At 37.8% G+C, this 12,867-nt stretch overlaps 1 protein-coding gene across 4 annotated transcripts in view; it reads left to right on the top strand.

The window, feature by feature from the left end:
• Positions 1-12,867, top strand: part of LCLAT1 (lysocardiolipin acyltransferase 1) — a 181,202-nt gene that overhangs the window by 19,925 nt on the left and 148,410 nt on the right. Inside the window, exon 2 of one of the 4 annotated variants that reach the window (XM_042982227.1) lies at positions 10,216-10,266. The exons of the other annotated variants lie outside the window; for them this stretch is intronic. The gene's annotated coding sequence lies outside the window, so the exon portion shown is untranslated. The remainder of the gene's footprint in view (positions 1-10,215; positions 10,267-12,867) is intronic. 4 annotated transcript variants of the gene reach the window in all.

Genomic DNA, 12,867 nt, shown 5'->3' with positions numbered 1-12,867 from the left:
AAACTATACAAGTTTGAAAGTATTTTTAGTAGTGCAACAGCAGAATAAGTATATTCAAAGTAACTAGTCTGAAGGAGATAGCATTCTTTATGTTGGGTAAATTTGGATGAATATATTTTTTGTTTTTTCTCTTACATTTTTATTTATTTATTTATTTTGAGAGAGTGCCAGAGAGAAAGAGAGCGCGAGTGGGGAGGGGCAGAGAGAGAGAGAGAGAGAGAGAGATAGAGAATCCCAAGCAGGCTCCTCATTGTCAGCATAGAGCCCTACATGGGGCTCGATCTTAGGAACCCTGAGATCACCACCCAAGCCAAAGTCAAGAGTCGGATGCCCAACCAACTGAGGCACCCAGGCGCCCTGAGTATGTTTTTAAAAGTCTTCTTTGTATGTGACTCACTACACCGTTTCAGTCTCCTGTATTCTGTAGAGTTTGAATTGGATCCGTTGGTTTCTGACCAGTAACACTTTATTGGTCATGTGGCCTCCCATTTAAAAAGGAAGAACGTGGGGTACCTGGGTAGCTCAGTCAAGCATCTGACTCTTGATTTTGGCTCAGGTCTTGATCTTAGGGTTTGTGAGATTGAGGCCTGCATCATTCTCTGTGTTGTGTTGGCATTGCGGAGCCTGCTTGGCATTCTCTCTCTCTGCCCCTCCTTTGTGCCCTCTCTCTCTCTCTCAAGATAAATAAATAAAATTGGAAAATGTGCCCTGTAAAATTATGGCTTAAAAGATAATCATTTTTTTTTAAGTTTTCTTATTTATTTTTTTGGGGGGGGGGGGCGCGGGAATCCCAAGCAGGCTCTGGACAATGAGATTTTAAGTGTTGGATGCTTAACCAACTGAGCCACCCAGGTGCCCCAGACTATCAGTTTTTATAAATGACCTGTACTGTGGACACTTGGAAAAAAGGCTATGTATGACATTTGGTATTAGTCTGTTGATTTTTTTTTAATTGAGGTGAAATTGACATATTTTAAAGTGAGCAAATCAGTGGCATTTAGTACATTCAGTGTTGTGCCACCACCACCTCTCTCTCGTTCCAAAGCACTTCATTATCTCAGAAGCAAACCCTGTACCTTGAAGCATATACTTCTCTTTTTTTCCCCAGCCCCTGGCAACCCAAATCTGCTTTCTGTCTCTATGAATTTGCCTGTTCTGGATATTTCATATAAATAGAATCATATAGTATGTACTTATTGAGTCTCACTTTTTTTACTTAATGTAATGTTTTTGAGGTTCATCCGTATTGTAGCATATATTAGTACTTGATTCATCCTTAAGGCTGAGTAGTATTTCCTGTGTATATACCACAATTTGTTTAGCCATTCCTCCATTGATGGGCATTTAAGTTGTCTCTACCTTTTGGCTATGGTGAATAATGTTGCTTTTATAAACATTTGTGGACAAGTATTTGTTTGAGAACCTGTTTCTAGTCCTTGGTAAATACCTAGGAGTGAAATTGCTGGGTGATATAGTCATTCTATATATGAGGAACTGTCAACCTGTTTTCCACAGCACATGCACCATTTTATACTGTCATCAGCGATGTTTAAGGGTTCCAAATTTTCCATGTTTTTCACCATTACTTGTTATTTCCCATTTAAAAAATTATAGCCATCCTTGTGGAGTAAGTAGTACTATTTCATTGTGGTTTTGATTTGCATTTCTCCAATGGCAAAGACTATGTGAGCATCTTTTCATGTGCTTGTTGACCATTTGTATGTCCTCTTTGGAGAAAGGTCTATTCACATCCTTTGTCCTTTTTAAAAAGTTATTTGTCTTTTTGTGGTTGAGTTATGAGAGTTGCTTACTTTCTGGATACTAAACCCTTGATTTGCAAACATTTTCTTTTATTCTGTGGGTTGTCTTTATTTTGTTGATAGTATCCTTTGGATGTACAAAAGTTTTAAATTTTGATTAAGTCCAATTTATCTGTTTTTTTTCCTTTGTTGCTAGGGCTTTTAGTCATATTTAAGAATCCATTGTCAAATCTGAAGTCATGAAGATTGATCTGTGTGTTTTCTTCTAACAGTTTTTTAGTTTTAGCTCTTGCATTTAAGTTGTTGATCCTTTTGAGTTAATTTTTGTCCACGGGTATGATAGAGAGGTCAACTTCCTTCTTTTGCATGTGGATGTCCACTTACCACCATTTATTGCAGACTGTTCTTTCCTCATTGAATGGTCTTGGCATCCTTGTCAAAAATCAGTTGACCATAGATGTATGGGTCTATTTCTGTATTCTCACAGTTCTGTTCCGTTGGTCTGCATGTCTCTTCTTATGCCTGTATAGCACACTGTTTTGATCATTGTAAGCTTTGTAGTAAGATTTGAAGTCGAGAAGTGTGATCCTTCAGCTTTGTTCTCCTTTTTCAGTACTGTTTGGCTACTTGCAATGCTTTGTAATTCTATGTGAATTTGAGGTTCAGCTTTTTTATTTCTGCAAAAAAAAGGCCTTTGGAATTTTGATAGAGATTACATTGAATCTGTAGATTTATTTTAGGGGGAAGCTTTCAGTCCTTCACTCTTAAGTATGATGTTAGCCGTGGGCTTTTCATAAATGCCTTTGTTTTTCTTTTAAGTTAAACAAATTTTTCTAATTGGAATTAATTGCAAAACTTGAAGCCAATTTAAAAATTTTGCCAGTTTATGGGAAGTAGTCTCAAAGTTGAGAACAGAAGTAGTTTTTACATGTTAGTAATTTTTGTATTTAGTGGTTACATGGTCAGGAATATACAGAAAACATTTATGGTAAAGGGGAAAAAAGGAGACAGGGCCTTCAGACCTCCTCATTGAGTATAGGGTTTTACACCCTGAACTGTTGCAGTTGACAGTTAAATCTACTTCTAAGGCTTCACTTTTATTATTGGCATGTGAAAAAGTACATATTGAGACTTCTAAATTTAAAGTTTTTCATGTGTTAATTTTTTTTCTTGATTTGAAATACATGTTCATAAATATTAGTTTTGTTTGTTTTGTTTTGTGTTCCCTGAGGCTTACACAAGAGGATAAGGATCATGGACCAATGGCTACATCAGAAATTGCTCAGAAAAATGGAAACTTTTTTTTCTTCTTCTTATCAAAATGGAAGTGCCCTTAGAGTTATAATACATACTGTTCTTGCATTTGGTAAACTGCCTTATTACTTGAATTTTCTATAGATATTTTAATGGCATTCAGATAGGTTTTGGGCAAATTAAAAAGAAATTATTTATTTATTTTGAGAGAGTTAGGGAGGGGCAGAGAGAGAGAATCCTAGGCAGCCTCCGTCCTGGGGGGGCACTTCCCCATATGGGGCTCCAACTCGCAAACCAAACTGTGAGGTCGCGATCTGAGCCCAGATCAAGAGTCAGATGCTTAACTGACTGAACCACCCAGGCGCCCCTGTGCAAAATATTTTTGATAGACCAGGTCTTGGAAGTATTGTTTTGTAGAGAGGCAGGAGATATTACCTTTTTTACTCATTTCAGATATTTTCAGTTTTCTTAAATAGTTTTGGGAAAGAACCCAAGAGTCCTATTAGATAATTTTGCTTCTTTAAGTCTTGCCAGCAACTCCCCCTCCCTCCCTGTCCCGAATCTTTTGTGCCATGTTTAGCTAATGCATTAAGTGAGACTTTTAAATCAAAGATAAGGAAGAGGAAAGATTATCTGTGAATCATTGTGTTGCCTGAAACTATTTTTTTTTTTGCGTTAAACAAATTATATCCTTCTCTCCAACCTCTCTGGAGTATAAAACATAGTGTAATGATTTGTTGTGTCTGAATATAGTTGATTTTTGACCTATAGTAGTATATCCATGGCCTCAGCAGTCAATGGAGGGCAGGTGTTTCCTCTTGGAAGATAGTTTGCCTATATATATTTATAAACATACACATATATAAATATATATAATAAAAATGTATATAAATATAAAATAAATGAGACTGTTCTGAACAAGAGCAGGATGTGTGTGTGTGTGTGTGTGTGTGTGTATGTTTTAGTCAGGGTTCTCCAGAGAAGCAGAACCAGTAGAAGATAGATATTTATATATATCTCCATTTTAAAAATGTATTTATGTATATTTGTTTTTTATTATTTATATGTTGTTTTATAATGTAATACAATGTAATGTAATGTTATTTATTATTACATATATATGCACATACGTGTGTGTGTGTGTGTGTGTGTGTGTGTGTGTGTGTGTGTGTGTAGAGAGAGAGAGGAAGTAGGAAGAAAGATTTATGAAAAATTAGCTTACCTGGTTATGGAGTTTGAGAAATCTCATGATCTGTTCTCTGCAAGACTGAGACTCAGGAAAGCCAGTTGTGTCATTCAGTCTGAGTCTGAAGGCCTGAGAACCCAGGGGAGCTGAGGGTGTAAATCCCAGTCCTAGGGCCACAGAAGATGAGATGCCCTACCTAGCTCAGTGAGGTAGGCAAAAAAGGGGTGAGTTCCTCTTCCTCTGCTTTTTGTTTTATTCAGGCCCTCAACATATTGGGCGATGCCCACCCACATTGGAGAGGGCAATCTGTTTCACTGAGTCCACCAGTTCACATTCTAATCTCATCTGGAAGCACCCTCACAGACACATCCTGAAACAGCGTTGTCCCTGGCCACATTGGCCCATAAAATTAGCCATCACATTGTAATTAGTAGAAGAGGTTGATATCTATTATGATGCTTTTTTAATTTTAGTGTCTTTGGGGTAAAGAGAGCATGTAGATGGAGAAGAATCCGGTGAGTTTAGAAACCACCCATTCTCTTGACTTAGATCACTTGAATTTGGAACATCTGCTTTGACCCTGTTATCAGTATGCTTCTTATTTCTTTACTTCCCTTTATAATTCTCTATAATTATATTATTTTTTAATGTTTATTTTTGAGAGAGAGACAGGGAGGGAGGGAGGGAGGGAGGGAGGCAGTGGGATGGGTACAGAGAGAGGGAGACAGCGAATCCAGGCTCTGCCCTATTGGCGCAAAGCCTGATGTGGAGCTCCAACTCACAAACTGTGAGTTCCTGACCTGAATTGAAGTCGGATGCTCAACTGACTGAGCCACCCAGGCACCCGTCCATCATTTTATATATATATATATATATATATATATATATATATACATATATATATATATATATATATACACACACACACACACACACACAAATATACAAAATATGTATATATATACATAATATATAATATATATATAATATGCATATATGTATATATATTTGTATTTATATTTATGTTTTATTCATTTTTAAGAGAGAGAGAAAGAGAAAGAATGAGTGGGGGAGGGGCAGAGAGAGAGGGAGACATAGAATTCATGAAGCAGGCTCCAGGTTCAGGCTCCAGGCTCTGAGCTGTCAGCACAGAGTCTGACACGAGACTCGAACCTGTGAACCGTGAGATCATTGACCTGAGCCGAAGTCAGACGCTTAACAGACTGAGCCATCCAGGTACCCCATGATTATATTCTTGATAATTTATGAAACCAAACAAAGACTCTTGTGTTGCTATTTTTACTGAAGTGATATAAACATTTATCTACATTTATGGGTGGGTAGATGAATGTGGACACATTCAAAGGGATGGCACATTTTGAGAACCTTTTATTGAGCAGAGACTATCAACTTATTTGTCTTCTGACATGAATTCTTGGTTGTTTTAACTTTTTAAAGGGAAACATTAAATGGCCAGTGGAGGTGAGTGGACAGCACCTCACTGTGGTGGTTGTTCACTCGATTGACCATCATCTACACTCTGAACATGAGCTTTGCAGGTTCTGAAACCTGATTTCCTTGCTTCATCCAGAGCTCATGACCTCATTCATGCCAATGAAATTCATAAGGTATTGATTCCTCAAAAGCCTGTTTATTAATTTACATGGGGAGATGGGCCTTTCCAGAAAGTCCAGTTATACTCACTGTTTGGAGTATTTTTTGTGTTGATAATCTAAGTACTGAACAACATCTACGTATTGAACAATGTCTTACCAATAGTAAAAACGTTGACTAGTGCATTAAATGATGATATGGTGATTTACACAGATAGAAAAATAAACTTATGTTAAAGATTTTATTTAACTCATAATAAGAGAATCAGGCAAATGGTATAACTGGTTCAGAGGGAAAAAAGTCAAAAGCCCTGCAAATTGATCTGAAGTAAAGGAATGCTGAAATGGATTGCAAGTGGAGACACAAGTGGCTTGTGGGTGAGAGGATTCTGTGGAGCCCTCTACCTGATGGGATGGAATCTGCATGTGAGCTGTGAAATTTCACATACGGTGGGAATGCGATGAGGTGGAAGGGTGTGCTATAAACAATTCCTCTTTTTCCTTGTTTTTTCTTTCCATGTATCACTGTGAACATATGTTGTGAATTACGATGAGTGGGAGTCAGAGGGTATTCGAGGGCAGTTCTTCCTCTTGGGACCGTCTTGGAGCTAACTGAACCTTTAGAGTTGTACCATCACTTTGTTAATGAATGTGGGCATTTCAAAATAATTTGGTTTTAGATCATTTAAATAATTGGTTATACACAGGTCCAGATTTGGATTTTCTTAAAGAAGTTGATAATTTTCTTTTGGGCACTGGGTCCTTTCATGGAAAGCTGTGGTTACTCAGAGTATGGCTGCAAGGAGCAGTAATAAATGTAATCTGGTTTTGTATGCTTTTCTTTTATAAACATGTAATTATTAAAATTGCTTAAAATTGTTGGGAGGCCTTGTTGTGGGATTGGAAAAAGCCCATGCTTTATGATAATCTGAATTACTTACCTTATTCCCAGGGACATTTAAGTATTAATGATTTTATAACCTTTCTTTGAATCTTTCTGAACATGTATGTTAGTGTATATTTAAATGAATAATTTAAACATTAACATACTTGTATTATACAACTGGGTGCAGTATTTCTCTCAGCCAGAATAAATGTTGAATGATTTTTTTCTGATAGATGATTTCTCCTAATATTGCCTAATATTGCCCTCTAGTGAATTCATCTGTTCAGATAGGAAGTTTATGAGAGTAATTAGGACAGTGAGAACTTCAAAAGGAACATTCTGGTAATTAGAATTGTTCTGTATGCCTTGTTGTAGATAGCAAGTTTCTGTCTCTGGAAATATTTAAGCAAATATTTGATAATTTCCCATGACTCTTATTGTTGAAGTAAGTGAAATTGTTCCAGATACTTCTAAAATCTACTTCAACTTCAAGGTTCTAGATTCCATATGAGTTATTAGTCTTCAGTCAATAAATACTGAACATCCACATAGTGTTAGCACTGTCCTGAGGGTTGTGAAGTTTTCAAAAGTAGTGTTAGTGAAGTGACTTCAAGTAACTTTTTAATATACCAGTTTGAAGAAAACAATAGTCGCTAACCTTTGCTGAATATTTACTCTGTCCCTGGAGCTACTCAGAATCTACCCTATGTCATTTAAGCTTCACAGTAATGAATGATGAGGTAGGTAGCATTTTTAGTGCTATTTTACCAATGTAGAAATTGAGACCCAGCGAGGTTAAATAATTTGCCTAAAGTCATACAGTAAGTGGTGAAAGCAGGAAGGACCAGCTTATATTAAATAGTGGGTAGGTAAACATACACTGTTATTGTTTATAGGTTGGCAGTTCTCTGATGAGGTATTTAGTTGTCTGTAACAAGCTAGCTCGGATTACTTTTGGATACATTATCTTTACGTTGCCACACTTAATATGTGTGCTTTCTTGTTCCCTTCAGTCACAGAAATGGTAGTTTTATAGTTTGCACCTAACTTTTTTAGTCCATTTAAGGTTATTGGCCCATTACATACTTACTTTAAAGACTTATTTGAGAGAATGATACAGTCTTTCCTTCCTAGTTTACCTCCTGTAAAACATCCATTATTTAAAGCTTAGAGACTCCAGTGCTCATTCTTGTGCTTAACAATTCTTTGAGGACATTTTTGACTTTTAACGTTTCTTTTGGCCACTTATCATCATCTTCATTGGATTTCAAGGCTAATATAGCTCTTGTCCTTTGGTTTTCCTCACCCAGACTTAGTAGAAATTGACTTCTCCATTTGTTGGTAAATTAATTTCATCAAGTTGGGATCTGGTTTTTTTGTTACCCTGAATTCTACCTATTTGTGGTATACTAGGTTCAGTGTTAGTTGTACGGAGACAATGTAGGATACATCTTCACTATAATTATTGGAAAGAAAAGGTGAGCCACAAGAAACGGAATGTTATGTTGTGATATAAAGGTAGATTTTTCTCATTTCTGGAAACTTTGTTATCCATTTTGAAACTATTTCTTTGCTCCAAAACTTTTGTATGCGGTTCCTAACTTGTATATAATATGTTGTAGATTAGTGTGACCTTAATGGCCTGAATACTCCCGAAGCACCATCTCTCCTTTAGTTCCGTGTGACCTAAGGACTTGATGTTATCAACATGCCCCTTTATCTTTCCATTTAGAGTGAGAAATGAGAGAGAATGTGAGAAGGAATGGAATAGGTAGCTTTCCTAACGGAAGGGGAGTTGCTCGGAATTGCCCACCCCAGGATTTTAAAAAGTCCAGAAGGACTGAATGGGGCTGCAGTGAAGAACATTTCAGTGAATGTAGGAACTTAGAAAAATTCCATGTGATTGTGCTTTCTGGTGAAAACAGACCTACTTTTTAGGGTTTCTTGAGATTTTGTGATCCCCCGCCCCTACCTCATTTCTCTTTGTCTTTCTCCTCCCAGAGTTTTTTATAGCATTGAAAATCTCAAGGGCTTGCTTAAGGGGTAGAAATTATGGGATAAGTTGTGGTCTGAATTCTGTGGCCCAGGATCTGGGAACATAAAGTGAAGAGTATTGGTGAGGGATTAAAAAATAGGCATAAGCTGGTCACAGAGGCATTTTGAAGAAAAGACAGGGAGATAGGAGTTAACGTGAGATGGGGGGTATTAAGATAGAGTTTTGTAAATTATTATTTGAAGTTAGGTGTTTGTTCATAGTAGTTAAAGACTGTGTTGTTACTAGCGCTATTTTTAGGTATGTTTAAGTAAAGTTGGCTTTTGCAGGCTGATCTGAAAATGTGGTTACTGTGTATTATATAATTTCTATGAGAAAGTGCATTCTGAATTCCAAACCACTGATTTAAAAGCAAAGTTTTGGAATGCTACCTGTTCATAATTTGGGACTGTTGTCTCTGTCCATATTTTGTCAGAATTACTAATTTGAGACATTTCTAATCTGGGAACCAAAATTTTATTTGACCGTAAATTAAATAAATCTCTCTGGAATAGTGATATGTATAAAAATAAATGACTTCTACCCCAAACCTCATAATCTCATCGAATGCCACAAGTTAGAGAAGATTACATTTATTTAAAAAGTTTTTATTGAAGTAGCTTTGGTAACCAGATACTACAGTAATATTTGGCATAGTGTTTGTAACTTAAAACTTGGTTTTGTATTATGTAAGCATTAAAAAATACCTTTTAAGATTTAAATGGACTTCTGAGTGCTGATCATGTCACATAGTAAAGGGGAAATCAGGCCTTCTGAGATCCAGTTGGATTGCCCAATTGCTGTGTTTCTTTGACTAAGTCATTTTCCTCTTCTGGGCCTCAGCTTCTTCATCTACAAAATAAGAGCGTTCATTAGCAGCATTATTCATAATAGCTAAAACCTGGAAAACATTCTAACATCTAACAGAATAGATAAATTTTGGTATATATTTACAGTTAAATACTATACAGCAATGGAAAAGAATGGGCCATTCCCACAGGTATTAATATGGATAAATCTTGCACATATAACTTTGAGGTAACCAGATACAGAAGAGTATATACTTGTTGATTTCATTTCAGTAAAGTTAAAAAACAGCACTAACTATAGTCCTAGGAGTCAAATAGTGGTTACAGTCAGATTGGGGGTAGTTAATGATTGGGAGGGAGCATGCATGAAGGAGGCTTCTGGGTTGCAGTAATTTGTGTCTTGATCTGGGTATGCTTTGTAAAAAGTCATCAAACTGTATACTCGTAGGAGTTGTGCCCTTCACTGTGCTTTACTGTGTGCTTCAGTTTAAAAAAGGCTGAGACTGTGCACTAAAACAGAATACAAAAAAAAAAAAAAAGTAAAAGAAACAAGGTTTGAACAAGGTTCAAAACCTCAGCTGTGACACTAAAAAAATTATTTTGGGCAATTCATTGACTTCCCTGAGTCTTAATGATTCTATAAGGTGGAAATAATACCTGCTTTCTGTATTTCAGTTGAAGTAAACATTGGAAAACATGTTGGAGACTAGGAAATACTCTCTGAATGTAAGATGACATTTTTTCTGTTATTTTTTTGTATTACTTGTATTTCTTGTATGGTTATAACTTTTAAATAGAAAGGACTCCGTATAAATTCAAAAACAATAAAAGGAGCAAGAATTGAAAGACATTGTGATCAGCTCAACCATATTTATTTATACCCGCTTTTGGATTCCTGAAAAAACATAAAATGGCAGTCGCAGTTCATCTGATCTTCCCCATTTTTTATACTAAGCCATTCAGCAAGTAGTAATTGAGCTCTTTCCGAGTGTGCTGGGTTTTATGCTGAGGCTATAATCGTGAGCAGTATCAGTACAGTTCTCACAACCATAAAACTGTAAAACTAAAATTCTGGAGGGAGTTTCAGGCCTAAAACAGGAAAACAGATGAATGAACAAAGTAACCGCAAGTTGTAATGAGAGTCATAAAAGATGCGATCAGGATTGAGGCAGGAGAAAAAGTAGTGCTCTCACTACTACTAACTGCTAACTACTAACTACTACTAACTAGGTCAGCCTTAGTGACAGCTTCTTTAAGGGGACAACGCTAAGTTGACACCTAAAAAGAAGAAAGGAAGGTAGTTAAGCCAAAGTCTGAAAAGACCATTTTAGGCATTGTGGTCAGTTTGCACAAAGCCCCAAAGCAGGAAGTAGCCTGTGAGAGAACCAGCTGGGAGAGAGCCCTTGGAATGTGGGCAAAAGGGAATGAGAGGTGATATACTTGGAAAGGTGAGGGTGGGAGCCAACCTAGGTAAGACTTGTAGATTTTGGGTAAAAATTTAATTTTTATTCTAGGCTCAGTGGAAAACCATTAAAGGGTCTTAAACAGGGAAATGATAATCAGGTTCCCATTTTTGTTTGTTTTTGTTTTGTTTTATTTTGCCACAGTACAGAGAAAGGACTGGCTGTAGGTGGGGATATGGTTTGGCCAAGACTGAAAGAGAGGAAGTCAGTAATAGTTCAATCAAAAGATGATGATGGCCTGGGTTAAGGTGGTGGCAATGGCAATTGATGCAAAATGTTAGATTTAGGATGTACATTTGGAGATAAAGTTGACAGAACACTTGCTGATTTTATTGGATTTTGGGAGTGTGAGGGAAAGGAAAGAATGAAAGGTAAGTCCTGGGTTTCTTGGTAGAGAATTGGGGTAGATGCTGATGCCATTTACAGAGATGGAGAAAAATGATTGCTGAGTGGACAGAGAGGAAGGGACAGGAATAATAATGATATTTATTCTGGATGTGTTCAGTTTGACAGAACTTTTAAACACCCAGGTGTCAGGTAACCAGCTGAATCTGAGAGCCTGGAGCTCAAGAGGAGAAGGTTGGGTTGGAAATACCTTTCAGAAAGGTTAGCACGGGGATAATGGAGAGGAAGGAGGGAGGGGAAAGAGGATGGAGAGAAGATGACCAGTGTCCCAGTGGTAGGAAGCCCCAGCATTTAGAGGTCCCATAGAGGAGAGGAGGAGCCAACCAAGGGGACCAGGAGAGAGGGGCCAGCGAGGTCAGAGGCAGACCAGGAGAATGGTGTCACAACAGCCAGCAGAGGCTAGCATTTCAAGGAGGAGGTGGCCATTCATGTGGAATGCTGAGAGGTGGAGTAGAGCGAGGACAGAGAAGTGGCCATTGGACTTGGCAGCGTGACAAGTGGGCTTTTGTGGGGCGCCTGGGGGGCTCAGTCAGTTGGGCGTCCGACTTGGGCTCAGGTCATGATCTCGTGGTCTGTGAGTTCAAGCCCTGCGTCAGGCTCTGTGCTGACAGCTCGGAGCCTGGAGTCTGCTTCGGATTCTGTGTCTCCCTCTCTCTCTGCCCTTCCCCTGCTCACACTCTGTTTCTCTTTCAAAAGTAAATAAACATTAAAAAAAAATTAAGAAAGCGGACTTTTTTCCTGAAGTAGTTTAAGTGGAAAGGTAGAGGCTGAAAGCTGGACTCTAGTTGACTGAAGAGGAAATGGGAAGTGAGGGACCATGCACTGTGATGCATTTTCCTTGACGTGTATGAGGAATCTTAAAAATCCATTCAGCAAACTTGGGGGTGGGGGTGCTTCCCCCACCCTCACCCTACCCCACTCCCTTAAGTGGCTGTAGGAGGTTAGCATTGGCCTTTAGCCTCCCAGTACTTTTCCTTTGGTTACCATTCGATTGTTCATTTAAAAGCTTCTGAATTTCAGGGGCACCTGGGTGGCTCAGTCATTTGAGCCTCCGACTTTTGATTTCAGCTCAGGCCCTGATCCTAGGGTCGTGGGATCTAGCCCTGCGTTGGTTCCACGCTGAGTGGAATGAGATTCTCTCTCTCCTTCTGCCCCTCTCCCCAACTCGTGTGCTCTCTCTGAAAAATGAAATGAAATGAAATAAAATAATTTTAAGAGCTTCTGAATTTCATAGGTGGCTTCCACTGTAGAGTTAAATGTTTAATCTGTGTTAACTTCTAGAGTTAGTATTCTATTAAATTAAAACTTGGAGTATTTACCTTTTCAGGAAAGTAATTATAAGCCTTGGAAATTATGCAAGGACTATTTCATCTTGAAACACTTAGAAATTCATTTTGGTTTTTTGTAATTACAGTGTTTCAGTAGGAGAGACATCTAAACAGGGATTGCGTTTGCCAGT

This window comes from Panthera tigris, chromosome A3 (genome assembly GCF_018350195.1).
Source record: "Panthera tigris isolate Pti1 chromosome A3, P.tigris_Pti1_mat1.1, whole genome shotgun sequence".
Lineage (NCBI taxonomy): Eukaryota > Metazoa > Chordata > Mammalia > Carnivora > Felidae > Panthera > Panthera tigris.
This window is presented reverse-complemented; position numbering and strand designations above follow the sequence as displayed.